The 15,418-nt window shown below is 41.6% G+C and overlaps 1 pseudogene; it reads right to left on the bottom strand.

Annotated features, from left to right (window-relative positions):
- LOC118664249 overlaps positions 1-15,418 on the bottom strand; it is a 26,125-nt pseudogene extending 10,707 nt beyond the window's left edge.

The following is a 15,418-nucleotide window of genomic DNA, read 5'->3' as shown; positions in this document are numbered from 1 at the left end:
ACTTCAAGAACCCCAGACTGAGAGAGGAATGTCTGACTGCAGGCGGACATCCCCCAAAGGGTCCCGGTCTGCGAGAGGGCTTAGGGACACCCCCCAGGTGCATGAATTTTGTGCACCGGGCCTCTAGTATTCTTATAAAATTATTTTTTTTAAATATATTTTATTGGTTTTTTTACAGAGAGGAAGGAAGAGGGATAGAGAGTTAGAAACATCAATGAAAGAGAAACATCGATCAGCCACCTCCTGCATATCCCCTACTGGGGATGTGCCTGCAACCAAGGTACATGCCCTTGACCGGAATCGAACCAGGGACCCTTCAGTCCGCAGTCTGACGCTCTATCCACTGAGCCAAACTGGCTACGGCCTTATAAAATTATTGAGCATTGATCATACTTGATTATAACCTGAACTAGAGGCCTGGTGCACAAAATTTGTGCACAGGTGCAGTCCCTAGGCCTGGCCAGCAATTGAAGCGTAAACATCTGGCATGGAAGGACAGGTTCCAGCTGACCTCTGGGGCTCCAGACCCCTGCACAACCTCTTGCGCCTGAGTCATGGTGCCTGAGTTTCCACGTGGAGATGCAATGAGTGTGGCCGGATGCAGCAGGCCAGGGCGCAGTGTTGGTTTCTGTGCTGCCCAGCAGTGCTGCATGGAAGCTGGGTGGGCAGCACACTCTCTCCTGGCCAGCCTCACTGAGCAGCTCCTGTGCAAACCCACGGGGAGCCCGACCCACCCCTGCAGTCCCAGCAGCTGTGGCCCGGCTCACCCGGAAGAGGCAGCGTGGGTGCGGGGCAGGCTCCTCATGGGAGCCCATCACCTGAGCGCAAGCCCTGGCGTCCCAGGGGAGGGGAGCAGGGGGAGTGAGAGCAAGCTCGGTAGACACCTTGCATTCTCACCGCACCTCTGTCCCCATCACTCCCGCCCCCAGGTAGCTAGCGAGAGGTTGCAGCACGTCGCCGATGCCCACCGTGTTCCGTGCCACCCCCTGGTGGTCAGCGCACGTCATAGTGAGTGGTCAAACTCCCATTCTCCGGGTCGAATGGCCACCCATGGGGACAATTTGCATATTAGGCTTTTATTATATAGGATTGTTTTGCACTTAATTGTATATTGCATATGTTTCTCTTCAGTAAATAGATTTCTATGACATTGTAATGATTGCGTAGTACTCAATTATCTGTATCACAATTTCTTGTTGAAAACTGAAGTTGACTTCTATAGTTTCTATTAAAATAATATTTGCATGAACATCTTATAACTGAAGTTGTACTTAAAATTAATAATTTCTTAATCTTAAAAGAATAATCATTGAGCTAAAAAGTATATAGAGTTAATAAGCTTTTGAAATGTATTGCTGCAATGTCATGTCCTACCATGGTGCACAAGTTTGCCACTTTCTCTTCACCCTTTTCAAAGCTAGATACAGTGGGGCCTTGACTTAACGAGTGTCCCATCTGTCTCTCGGCCGATTTTTTGCTTTGAGTTAACAGAATAATTTGAGTTAACGAGCTCCTTAACAAGCTCGGTCTCGGAAGGAATTAAACTCGTAAGTCAAGGCCCCACTGTATTATTTGTCTCTTTTTCCCTTGCTAATTTGGTAGGTGAAAAGTGAGACCACTTTAAATGGAGTACTTTTTCTACTAGTGATGTTAAACAAATATTCATGTTTATTGGTCATTGACATTTTGTCATGTTTTATATTGCTTTTCTTGGAATCTTTTGCCTTATAGGTGTGTTAATCTTTTGTTCTTTTTGATTTACCAAGGTTCGTTACAAAATTAAAAATGATAACCCTTTGTATCATATTCTTAGGTTTCCCCAATTTTAATTTGACTTAAATTTACGAGAGTTCCTTTTTTTTTGCTATTCAGAAGTTCTAAAATTTTTGTTAACAAATCTGGTAATCTTTTCCTTCATTAATGGTATCAGTTATTCTCTCAGAAAATATTTCTGGCCCTGGCCGGTGTGGCTCAGTTGGTTGGGCATCGTTCCATGCACCAAAAGATTGTTGGTTCAATTCCTGGGTCAGGGCACACACCCAGATTTAAGGCTTGATCCCTGGTAGGAGTTCTTGATCCCCAGTAGGGGCGTGCAGGAGGCAACCCATCCATGTGTAGCTCTCTCATCGATGTCTCTCTCTCTCTCTCCTTCTCCTTTCTACTTACTCTAAAAATCAATTTAAAAAAAAAATAAATAAAAATATATATATATATATATATATATATATATATATATATATATATATATAATCTGTGTTCCTCTTCCATTGTGCCAGCCATTATGACAAACACTGAGGATAAACAGTGAACAACATTATTGGGTAATTGCTTCATACTTGTTCTAAGTTCCATTGATGTTTCCACCCATTTAATGGTCACAATAGTGCTATGCTCATTTTATAGACAAGGAAACTGAGGAACATAGGTTAAATAATTTGCTCAGCCCTGGATGGTTTTGCTCAGTAGTTAGAGCATCAGACTGTCAAACAAAGGGTCTCAGGTTCCATTCTTAGTCAAAGACACATACCTCAGTTACAGGTTCGACCTAGCCCAGGTCAGTTGCATGTGGAGACAACCAGTCTATGTATCTCTCTCACATTGATGTTTCTCTCTCTTCCCCTGGCACTTCTTCTCTCTAGAAAAATCAATGGAAAAAAAAATATCCTCAGGTGAGGATTTAGATAGATAGATAGATAGATAGATAGATAGATAGATAGATAGATAGATGATAGATAAATAAATAAATTTGCTCAAAGTCACAAACTAAGTAGGGTAGCCAAGATACAAATCTGGCTGTTTGACCCCAGACCCACACTTTTAAGTACTATTCTATACAGATGTGGTTGCATAAAATATATTGATGACTCAGTTGACCTTTGAGTAGTCCCAGGATTGACCCTAGAATAAATCTCTTTTTATGTTGTTACTGTTATATTGTTCTTTTGGTATTTATTTTTTATTGATTTCAGAGAGGAAGAGAGAGGGAGAGAGAGATAGAAACATCAATGATGAGAGAGAATCATTGATCAGTTACCTCCTGCATGCCCTACTCTGGGGATCAAGCCCTCAACCCAGGCATGTGCCCTGAGTGGGAATTGAATCATGACCTCCCGGTTCATAGGTCAATGTTCAACCACTGAGCCACGCAGGCCAGGCTGTTTTTTTATATTTAAATAATATTTTTCTTTGTCATAATCATACATCAGAAAATAAATATTGCCAGCCTTGTGCTAGGTGCCAGAGGTGCTTCTTTGTCAATCTCTGTCCATTCTTCTACCTCACTTGATCTTGTAGTCACGGTGTGTAGGGGAGCACATTGTAGCATATTAGTTCTTTGTTTTCCGGCCTATTTATTCAATAAACATTTCTGAATTGTTTGTACTAAATTATTTAAGAGTACACATCTAATGTATCAAATAGATCTGCATACATTTTTTATATTTGTTAATATTAAATATTCATTTTTCTATATTTGCTCTATAAAATACATACCTTTCTTCATAAATCACCTACGTTTGATTTTCTGATGTGTTGGGTATGTAAAAATATTTCTCTATGATCATTTTTCCTTATGTGTGCCCTTATAGGTGGCATACTTCATGATCTCTTAACTTCTTTTCGGGATGTAATTTTGGGTGTGCTACTAGGAACATTTTGGGGAATTTGTCTTCGATATTTTCCAAGTGAAGATCAGGTAAATAAAAAATTAGTCAACTTTTAGAAGTATAGTATTGGTTATTTTTTTGCAAAATTTGAACTTTTAGAATATCCATGAAATATTACATTTAATATTTATTGTCCTTCCCCAAAAGTGTAGCCTCCATTGCCTACTTTGCTTTAAAGTGAGCACAGTTCTGATTGATAGGTGTCAATGGCCTTGGCTAAAGTCTTTGCTTCTGGACTTGGCAAATAAGGAATATTAGGGAAAAATTTTTTTGATGGAATGCTGTATAAACCTTGTATTTATAAATGTAATGAAGGTGTTGACAGAAAAAAATATATATATAAATACACCTTTTATAAAGGATGATGTACTTACTGACTAAATACTTTTAACCTTTAACCTTTAAAAATATATTTTTTGAAACCTGTTCTGCTATGACAGAGATAACATACCTTTTTACTATGCTTTTGGTTTTAAAATTAAGCTTCCTAATGCATAATACTTTGCAATGGATACTTTTAAAAAAATATATAATTAAATCAGAATACCATTTCCATTCCACCCCACCCCTTTCTTCACTAAATTGCCTACTGACTTCTGACAACTTTTTCTAATCTTTCTTAACTCACACTTTCCTTTGAACATTTTAGGAGAGATAGATTCCCATTTACCTCCTTATATTTTCTGAGTTAAATTTACTCCCACTCTCTTTGACTGAGGCAACACTATTACACTCAATCCTTACCTGCCCTAAAGAATGTGCCAAAAAAAGAATGTGCCATTACTCTTATATTTCTGTAATGTCCATTTTGATTTGCCTGTAACAATTGTCATAGCTAATGAGATTTTCAGAAATTTATTTTTAAGAATCCGTTGGATATGTTATATAGAACTACAGGTTATATTGCTGTCTCTCTTCTTTCCTTTGTCACTACAGTTAAAATATTTTAACCATTTTACTGACATTAATGTGGCAGATGAAACTTAATAACTTTTGTCTCTTTTTTTATTAATTAAATCTTTATTGTTCAGATTATTACGTTTGTTCCTCTTTTTCCCCCCCATAACTCCCCTCCTCCCAGTTCCCGCCCCACCCTCCGCCCTCACTCCCCACCCACTGTCCTCATCCATAGGTGCACAATTTTTGTCCAGTCTCTTCCCGCATCTCCCACACCCCTTTCCCCCCCAAGAATAGTCAGTCCATTCCCTTTCTATGTCCCTGATTCTATTATGATCACCAGATTATTTGTTCACTTGATTCTTAGATTTACTTGTTGATAGATGCATGTTTGTTGTTCATAATTTGTATCTTTACCTTTTTCTTCTTCTTCCTCTTCTTAAAGAATACCCTTCAGCATTTCATATAATACTGGTTTGGTGGTGATGAACTCCTTTAGCTTTTCCTTATCTGTGAAGCTCTTTATCTGACCTTCAGTTCTGAATGATAGCTTTGCTGGATAAAGTAATCTTGGTTGTAGGTTCTTGGTATTCATCACTTTGAATATTTCTTGCCACTCCCTTCTGGCCTGCAAAGTTTCTGTTGAGAAATCAGCTGACAGTCGTATGGGTATTCCCTTGTAGGTAACTGAGTTTCTTTCTCTTGCTGCTGTTAAGATTCTCTCTTTGTCTTTTGCTCTTGGCATTTTAATTATGATGTGTCTTGGTGTGGTCCTCTTTGGATTCCTTTTGTTTGGGGTTCTCTGCGCTTCCTGGACCTGTAAGTCTATTTCTTTCACCAGGTGGGGGAAGTTTTCTGTCATTATTTCTTCAAATAGGTTTTCAATATCTTGCTCTCTCTCATCTTCTGGGACCCTATAATTCTGATGTTGGTACGCTTGAAGCTGTCCCAGAGGCTCCTTACACTATATTCGTATTTTCGGATTCTTTTTTCATTTTGCTTTTCCAGTTGGGTGTTTTTTGCTTCTTCTCATTTCGAATCTTTGACTTGATTCTTGCGCTCCTCTGGTCTGCTGTTGGGTGTCTGTATAATATTCTTTATTTCAGTCAGTGTATGCTTAATTTCTAGTTGGTTCTTTATCACAACATCGAGGGTCTCATTAGATTTCTTGAGGATCTCACTACATTTATCGGCAGTCTCACCAGTCTTTTCGAGGGCCTTACTAAGTTTATAGGCAGCTTCTAGACAGTTCTTGAGAGACCTTAAAAGTGTGGTTTTGAGCTCTATATCTTCCATTTCTGACATTTGCGTCCTGTTTCTTTGTCTCTGCATTTTTTTATCTTTTCTTGGTGCACCCCCGAGTGGTCTTTGTGCGCAGTCTTGTTGCAGTTAAGCCTTGATTGTTGTCGGCAATACCGGGGATGATTTGACCTCCTGGGTAACTGGCTATGAGAGTCAGCTGTGTCTGCAGTGGGAGAGCTTCTGTGCTGGATCTCTAGGGTGGTGCTAATCTAGCATTTTGCCTGAGGCTATCTGGCAAATGGTTCTGCGCAGGGCTTGGGCGGGGCGGGTCCGAGGGGATCTACAGGGCGGGTGAAGCAAGCAGTTATGGTTGCTCTCAGTTCTGTCCCTAGGGGCTCTGCCTCACAGAGTCCCAGCAACCGCTGCAAACCTCGGAGAGAAAGCTGCCTTCGAGTTCCGACCGAAGCCAGACAGTCCCGCTTCTCCCGTTTGAGTCTGGGTCCCTAGAGACTCACCTGGAACTGAAGCTCAGAGTCTGAAACTCCATCCCGATTGAAAACAACAACCGCGCCCTTCGCCTCCATCCCGCTCCACGCGCACTCCGCACCTGAGTATTTCACTTCAGCACTACACCTCCTCTGAGTCTGGGTATGATATTCTCTTTCCTACTAGTTGTAGAATTTCCACTCAGCCAGCCTTCCTGTGGTTCTGGATGATGTCCGTTCCGTCTTTTAGATCTATTTTTGATTGGTTGTTCGAGGCAGCAATCTCCGGCATTAACCTATGCCGCCATCTTGGTTTCTCCTCCAAATTTTTTCACTTATTGTCAAGTCTACTAAAATATTTGGTGAGGAAGAAAGCCAAAATTTTATACATTACTTAATATAACATATTATAGTATCAAAAGGTCAATAATGAATGAAAGAGAATGTAAATATTGTATTATATGTTTAATGTAAATAATTTATAAAAATTTATATAATTCTAGACAAATATTACAATGAAGAGAGCAGGCCTTATTTTGGGTTCATGTGTAACTGCCGTCTTAGTCAGCAATAGCATCGGTACACATGGAGCTGGAGGATTATTCACACTAATGTTGACTTTCATTGGAGGAGCACATTGGACCACAGATAAGGTGAATATATTTTTTTTAATTAAATCTTTATTGTTCAGATTATTACAGTTGTTCCTCTTTTTCTCCCCCATAGCTCCCCTCCACCCGGTTCCCACCCCACCCTCTGCCCTTACCACCCACTGTCCTCATCCATAGGTGTACGATTTTTGTCCAGTCTCTTCCCGCACCCCCCCACATCCCTTCTCCTTCCCCTGAGAATAGTCAGTCCACTCCCTTTCTATGCTCCTGATTCTATTCACCAGTTTATTCTGTTCATCAGATTATTTATTCACTTGATTTTTAGATTCACTTGTTGATAGATGTGTATTTGTTGTTCATAATTTTTATCTTTACCTTTTTCTTCTTCCTCCTCTTCTTAAAGAATACCCTTCAGCATTTCATATAATACTGGTTTGGTGGTGATGAACTCCTTTAGCTTTTTCCTATCTGTGAAGCTCTTTATCTGACCTTCAATTCTGAATGATAGCTTTGCTGGGTAAAATAATCTAGGTTGTAGGTTCTTGCTATTCATCACTTTGAATATTTCTTGCCACTCCCTTCTGGCCTGCATAGTTTCTGTTGAGAAATCAGCTGACAGTCATATGGGTACTCCCTTGTAGGTAACTGACTTTTTTTCTCTTGCTGCTTTTAAGAAAAATCAACCAAAAAAATGAGTTCCCGTGTCACCTCTGACACGCATGTCATAGGTTCACCATCACTGGGTTAGAGCATCAGCCTACAGACTGAACGGTCATAGAGATACATTGCAGACTGAATATTGCTAAATATTGTGGAGCTAAATGTTATGATATTAAAATAGAGAGACATTGGTTCTCTTTAAAATGTATATTTTCTTCTCCTTCCACCCAGTCTACCACAGATGAATGTACATATATTATTATTAATTACTCATTTATTTTGTATGACTATTTGATTATTGACTGAATCTTCCCACTAGATCACACAGAAAGAATAGGAACCATGTCTAGGGTTTCCCCCATTGTTTTTCCCTAGCACTTAGCAAACTCCCGGGGAAGCAAGAAGTACACAATAAATAACCATTACTTGCCTACAAGAATCAATGAATGAATGAATGATGTAGTTTGTCCTCTAATTCAATGATATTCCCTCCTATGAAAAAGGTATTACTACTTATTGTTAGACTTTTTCACCTGGCAGCATAATGTCTTGATTCTCTGAGATTCTTTTCTCCATTGTTATTCCAAAACAAAAGCTTGTGAGCCTCCATGCAACAAAATTCTCTATGTCATAGTTAGAGAGCAGACTATGGGGCCAGACTCCCTGTTTTGAATACCATGTTACTTGCCTATAACCTTAGTCAAGTTAGTTCATAATCTCTCTGTGCCCAGTTTGTGGATTCCAAACTCCTTTTCAGTTTTACTATATCACACTGCCTCCCAAGTAGGAAGAACAAGGAGAATATGATCAACAAAATCCTAGTGAACCCTAAGAAACCTTTGTATTTGGATTGTCTTGTTGCAGCCAAGAACCAAGTGGTACTTGGTAACAGCAAATAAGCAAAACCCTGGTGCAGTTAAAACTCGAGGTTCTGAGAGTCATATGAGCACTCAAATATATATATATATATATATATATATATATATATATATATATATATATATATATTTAAATAGGGGAAAGCTGAGATGACAAAAATACAAAATCAGCCCTAAAATGTCTACATGCTAATTTGTCACTACTTCACTCTTACTCTAGAGATATTTGCTAAGAAGAACATAGCATTAATGAGTAACTCATGAAAATTCCTCAGTGCTTTGTCTTGCTTCTTTTCTAGTAGTCTAGTACAGCTATTTTCATCCTCTTTCATCTCATAGCACACATAAACTAATTACTAAAATTCTGTAGCACACTAAAAAGTGTATTATATTTTTTATTAATTTTACAAAAAAAGAATAGGTGTAATTTTGATTAATTCACATTGGACAGCTATTGTTGTGTTGGCTGTTGTCATGTTTTTTAATTTGACAATCTAAGGGAAAAGAGGTAAGTGCTCCTGACTAAAATAATCAAGTATTACATGTTTTAAAAATTACTGCAGCACACCAGTTGAAAATCTCTAGCCTAGTACCAGGTTTTGCTTATTTTAACAGTCATTTGCTTTTATTATATGTTAACTTTGCTTAACATTTTTCATTATGCCTCATGTTCTCCCACCCACTCACCACCCAAATGCACCTGCCTGCTTCTAATGAATTTTCTTACATGAGACAAAAATTAAAAGATACAAATATGTGAAGACTACACAGAAGCAATGGCTGAATAAATGTGATTTGATTATAGAACTTTTCTATGATTTTTATTACAAAGTTAATTTAATTGAAAAATGTAAAATAGAATGTGTTCTTAGTATTTACATATCTCAAGAACAAAATTAATCTGTAAATACCTTTGGAATATTTAAAGTAATCCATCAGGCTGAATTGCTTCCTAATACAAAATAGGCACCTATCTCAGTTGCTTTTTGCTTGAATAACCCTCTGAATTTCAGTGGCCCCCACTGACCACATGATCATTATTTCCTGTCCACTCAACAACAGTTCCCCAAAAGCTCATCTAACTCAAGTTTTCTTTTTCTTTCACTGACAACATATTACTTAAAAGTCTGTTGGCAACAATTAATATACACTCCCATCAAGTGGCCATTGGATGTGTACTGTCCTCGGGAGGAAGTATAATTTGGGCGACACAGTTCCTTTTATCTGAGGGACTTGGTTGTGAGCCCTCAACAGAGAACAGTTGAAGATGGCAGGGGAATGAGTGCCTCAGTTTTATATACACCACAGAACACACTGCTGTCCACCCCTTGTGTCATTTGTGTCTCTTGCTTCATATGATTTCACTGCATCTAAGAAAAGCTCCTTCAGAATTCTGGCTGGTTTCTTTTGCTGGGGAAATTTATGAAAGCACGTTAGTGGAATGAACTACAGCACCTAAGCTCAGCAGCTGGTCTTGCACCCTCAACTGATCATCTCCCTCCTGTGCTATCCATGTGCTGTCTGGTCTACATTCCTCTCACCCTCAGCTAGCACCTCTGCTGATCTCAGTCACTTGTCTGGTGGACGGACCCAGATTCTCATCCCTGAGGTGTCTGAGCCCAGGTCACCATTCCTCCTCGACTGAGTGTTGGATGCCATGCACAAACTGCACTTGTCTACTTAAATCAAGCCATCAAAATTAAACAAGAGGTTACCTAAAGATCCCCCAGTGGATCCCTTCTATGCCATACACATTCCTCTCTCCTTCCATTTTGTATTGAAAATGAATTGCAACCATTGATCTTTTTTTTAAAATTATCTCTAAAATTTTGCCTTCTAATTAAATTACTATAATTTAATTAACTTTGTTTATTTGGGGATGTATTATTAGGTATCTACAATTTTAGGATCAGTGTATCTTCTTAGAGAGTTTTTACTTTTATTATGATGTAGTGTAAGGAGGCGAATTTGAACATTTCAGGACTGATCAAGAAAAAAACTATGGCCACCAGGTGGCACTATCACACAAGCTTTATTTGGGCAACACTTTGCCAGGTCTGCAGCAGGCCCTAAGAGTGTGAGACCACCCAGAGGCTTAAGGCCATGGGGGCCATCATCCAGAAGGAAAGGGGGCAAGGGAACTCCTGGGGTAGAGAAGCATGGCGGGGAGGGGTGTTTAGGGGGCTTTTGTATGTTGTCACGCTGCAGCATTCAGCCTGGTAGGGAGATGCTGGGTCAGAAAATTCCAAAGGGTAGCAGCAACTTAGCATCTTTGTAGCCTAAGGCTCATTTTATCTGTGGTAAGCAGATTTGGACACAGTTTCACATGAAGTAAAGCAGGCAAGCTCTAAATGACTAAAAACCTACTTGTCTGGGCTGTGTTTAAAACAACTGATGTGTAAAGTAAAATTTTGGTTTCGTGCCAGGGGCCTTTTGAGCTAGTGGGTCTCAGCCTCCTGTAAATAAACAACACAGGGCCAGTATATAAAAGCTATCTTTGCCTAATATACACAAAAGGTAGTGATTCTCTTTATCTCTTTTTTTCCAATCACATTGTTTATTATACTTTTTTAAAAAATAAATCTTTATTGTTCAGATTATTACAGTTGTTCCTCTTTTTCCCCCCATAGCTCCTCTCCACCCAGTTCCCACTCATCCCCACCCTTGCCCCCCCCCACTGTCCTCATCCATAGGTGTACAATTTTTGTCCAGTCTCTTCCCGCACCCCCCACAGTCCCTTCCCCCCAAGAATTGTCAGTCCATTCCCTTTCCATGCCCCTGATTCTATTCTATTCACCAGTTTATTCTGTTCGTCAGATTTTTTTATTCACTTGATTTTTAGATTCACTTGCTGATAGATATGTATTTGTTGTCACTTTGTTGTTCATAATTTTTATCCTTACCTTTTTATTCTTCCTCTTCTTAAAGAATACCCTTCAGCATTTCATATAATACTGGTTTGGTGGTGATGAACTCCTTTCGCTTTTTCTTATCTGTGAAGTTCTTTATCTGACCTTCAATTCTAAATGATAGCTTTGCTGGATAAAGTAATCTTGGTTGTAGGTTCTTGCTATTCATCACTTTGAATATTTCTTGCCACTCCCTTCTGGCCTGCAAAGTTTCTGTTGAGAAATCAGCTGACAGTTGTATACTCCCTTGTAGGTAACTAACTGTTTTTCTCTTGCTGCTTATAAGATTCTCTCTTTGTCTTTTGGCATTTTAATGATGATGTGTCTTGGTGTGGTCATCTTTGGATTCCTTTTGTTTGGAGTTCTCTGCACTTCCTAGACTTGTACGTCTATTTCTTTCACCAGGTAGGGGACGTTTTCTGTCATTATTTCTTCAAATAGGTTTTCAATATCTTCTTCTCTCTCTTCTTCTGGCACTCCCATAATTTGGATGTTGGTACGCTTGAAGTTGTCCCAGAGGCTCCTTGCACTATCTTCATATTTTTGTATTCTTCTTTCCTTTTGTTTTTCTGGTTGGGTGTTTTTTGCTTCTTCGTATTTCAAATCTTTGACTTGATTCTTAGGATCCTCTGGTCTGCTGTTGGATCTCTGTATATTATTCTTTATTTCAGTCAGTGTATGCTTAATTTCTAGTTGGTCTTTTTTCATAACCTTGAGGGTCTCACTAGATTTCCTGGAGGTTTCTAGAAGATTCTTGAGTAACCTTATAACCATGGTTTTGAACTCTATATCAAGTAGTTTGCTTTCCTCCATTTCTTTCATTTGTGACCTGTTTCTTTGTCTCCACATTTTTTATGCTTCCCTGTGTTGATAGAGTGGCTTTGTGTGCTAGGTGTCCTATAGAGCCCAGTGGCTCAGCCTCCCTAATTACCTGAGGTGGACACTCTTGGTGCACCCCTTTGTGGGCTGTGTGCACAGTCTTGTTGTAGTTAAGCCTTGATTGCTGTTGGTGTCACTGGGAGGAATTGACCTTCAGGCCATTTGGCTGTGAGGACCAGTTGTATATACAATGGGAGAACTTCTGTTCTGGAGACACCCTTACAGGGCAGGACTTGCTTCAGTGGGGCTTTGGTGCTCACTGAGTCTGCCCTCTGAGTGTATCTCTCATTGATGTGAAGAGTTGTAATCTGGATGGTCTCACTCTGACCACTGGGTACACTGGCTCTTGGATCTCCAAGGAGGTGTAAAGTCCACCACTGCCTGAGGCCACCCAGCAGGAGCTACAGAGAGATCTGCAGATTCCTCCTCTTTGTTTTGGGTTTGGAGATGCTCAGATGAGGTGCAGCTGTGAAGTAATACAGGCTGCTGATGAGCCTTATGCCTTCTTTTGGAAGCTCTGTGGTTCTCTGACCCAGCTACAGTTTGACAGGATTTTAGGTGTAGAAAGGCCAGGCCATTAGTATGCAAAAGCCTCTGTGCACAGCTTGGGTGGGGCGTGGTCTCAGGGAATCACGGGGCGGTGCAAACAGCAATTGTTGCCCAATGGCCCTCCCCGGATTGGTCCCTGGGTCTCTGTGTCCCGAGGCCCTGTGCAGGAACAATGAATGCTGTAGGCACCTCTGTGAGAAAGCCGCCCTCATGCTCCAGTCCAATGCCAGACTGTACAGTTTCTCTCCATATGAGTCTGGGCCTCCAAATTCTCGCCCGGAGCTGGAGTTCAGAGGAGTCAGGAGCTTATATCTCCCTCCTGATTGAAAAAGACAACAGCCCCTTTCGCGTGCACGCCTCCGTAACTCCACACTTCCATACCTCTGCACCTCCTACCAGACTCAATGCACTTTTCTCTTTCCTTCTAGTTGTAGAATTTCCACTCAGCCAGCCTTCCAATGGTTCTGGATGATACTCGTTTTGTCTTTTAGTTGTATTTTAATGTGCAAGGCAGCAAGTTCAGGTGTTTACCTATGCCGCCATCTTGGTTGTCTCTCTTATTATACTCATTTTTTAAGGTTTGTTTTTATTGGTATTATTGTGATAAACTTTCAGCTTATCATAGTCTGCGATATTACTACTTATTACTCAAACTGCTTTAATAGAAATTGTACTTCATTCTTTGCTCCCACTTAACTAAAACTGCTCTTAGTAATGTACTCAATGGCCTTCATGTTATCAAATCCAATTAATGTTTTAAATTTTCTTATTGGTATGTATTAGGGTCACCAAAGGAGGAACACTCAAGGCCAAAAGTGGTAAAGAATTATAAACTTACTAGAGGCCCAGTACACGAAAATTCGTGCGCTCGAGGGGGCGGGTCCCTCAGCCTGGCCTGCGCCCTCTCGCAATCCAGGACCCCTTGGGTAGAGTCCCTAGGCCTGGCCTGAGATCAGGGCCTATCGGGGCTTTCCTTCCCCTGGCTGCAGGCAGCTGGCCCTGCCCCCGCCGCTGCCACTGCTTGCCATCTATGTAGCGCTGCCCCCCCGTCCCCTGACACCAGTCACCTCCCTCTGTAGGTGACAGGCGTGGGGTGTGATGGCTTGACTGGCCTGGGCCTCCCTCTGTAGGGTGATCGCTGGCTGGCCACACACCTGCCACAGTGTCGCCAGCTGGTGGCCTGAGCCTCCCTCTTTCTTTTCTTTTCTTTCTTTCTTTTTTTTTTTTAAAGTAACAGTAATGTTTACTGAGCTATACAGAACTGAGTACTATGAAGGGTTTACCAGGATGAAAATGCACTGCACCCGCCCCTGCCACCCCCAACACCCAGAGACTACAGTACTTAGAAGTTACATGCAATGGCCATAACTGCTGAATATCTGTTCGTAACAACAAACCATAGCGTATTTATACTGTATCACATCGAGTGATTATAGAAATAAACTTATTGCTTGTATAAAATCTTTTTTTTTGTAAAATATATTTTTTAAAAAAGGAAGTATAAAAAACATGTGCAGTTGAAAGCCCTGCCAGGACAGCCAGTCTGTAGACATTCAGTGAGTATGTGCTTTGGAAGGGCACCCGTGCCTCGTGCCCACAGCAACTCTAGCAGGACCAGCGAGGGTGCACCCTGGCTGGCACTCCAGGCAGGACTGAGCTGGACCATGGTGGTTGGGTACAGCAGGGCCTGGCACTGTGCCCTTCTCCAGCCTTGCACCAGGATCAGGATCAGGGTCAGGGTCAGGGCTGGGGGCAGGCAGATTGCAGTTTCACTCTGAGTCCCAAACTCAGCCTAATTTTGGTTGAAACTCATGGCTTTTCCTGGCTGCTCAGAGGTCCTTTGGGTGGGTGCCTGGCGGAGAGGCCAGGGAAGCGCCCACAGCTGCCTGGTTGGGTGTCTCTCCGGCCCAGAGCCTCTGTCCTGTCTCCCGCAAGCCTGGCCCCAGGCAGAACAGGCCCCCCTCGGGACTACTTTGGTCTCAGCTCTTGGTCCTGGGTTTCTTCCCCTGGTGTGGCTGATCTGAGTTTCACAAAATAGCCTGGCTGATACTGGCTGTGCTGAGCCTCATTGAAGAGTTTTTCATGCAGCAAGAAAGAGCCCTCTGGGACCCTCCTCCTCCTCCCTGTCCTTATCTCCTCCTCCTCTTCATCTACTTCTCCTCCTCTTCCTCCTCCCAGCCCATGACCACTTCTTCTCCAGCTGCTCCAGCAGTGGGTTGCTTTCTGAGTCGGGGGTCTTAACATTTTTGGTCCTGACGATGCAGATGGGGTGATGACAGTTGAGCATCAGGATGAGCTGCTGACACTCCTGCTTCAGCTCCTCCATCTGGGTTTTCAGCTCCTCATTCATGAGCTTCATCCACTCAGATTCCCACTGCAGAAGCTCCTTCCGCTCCTCTTGTTTCTGCATGGGGCTGCCACCACTTTGTTCTTTTCCTGGTACCTTTTCCTCCACTCCTCTTCCTCATCTAGCTCACTTTTCACAGGTTGAGGCCTCTTGCCCAGTTTCACCTCCAGAAAGTGCAAAGGGGTGATCATGGCCCCAATGTTGTGGATGTCAGCGTATTTCAGCTCCTCTGTAGTCAGGGCCAAGTTGGGGAGTCCAGTCAGGGGGCCGAGCCCTGGCAGAGAGCCCACAGTCAT

The sequence above is a fragment of the Myotis myotis genome, unplaced genomic scaffold, assembly GCF_014108235.1.
Source record: "Myotis myotis isolate mMyoMyo1 unplaced genomic scaffold, mMyoMyo1.p scaffold_m19_p_1, whole genome shotgun sequence".
NCBI lineage: Eukaryota > Metazoa > Chordata > Mammalia > Chiroptera > Vespertilionidae > Myotis > Myotis myotis.
This window is presented reverse-complemented; position numbering and strand designations above follow the sequence as displayed.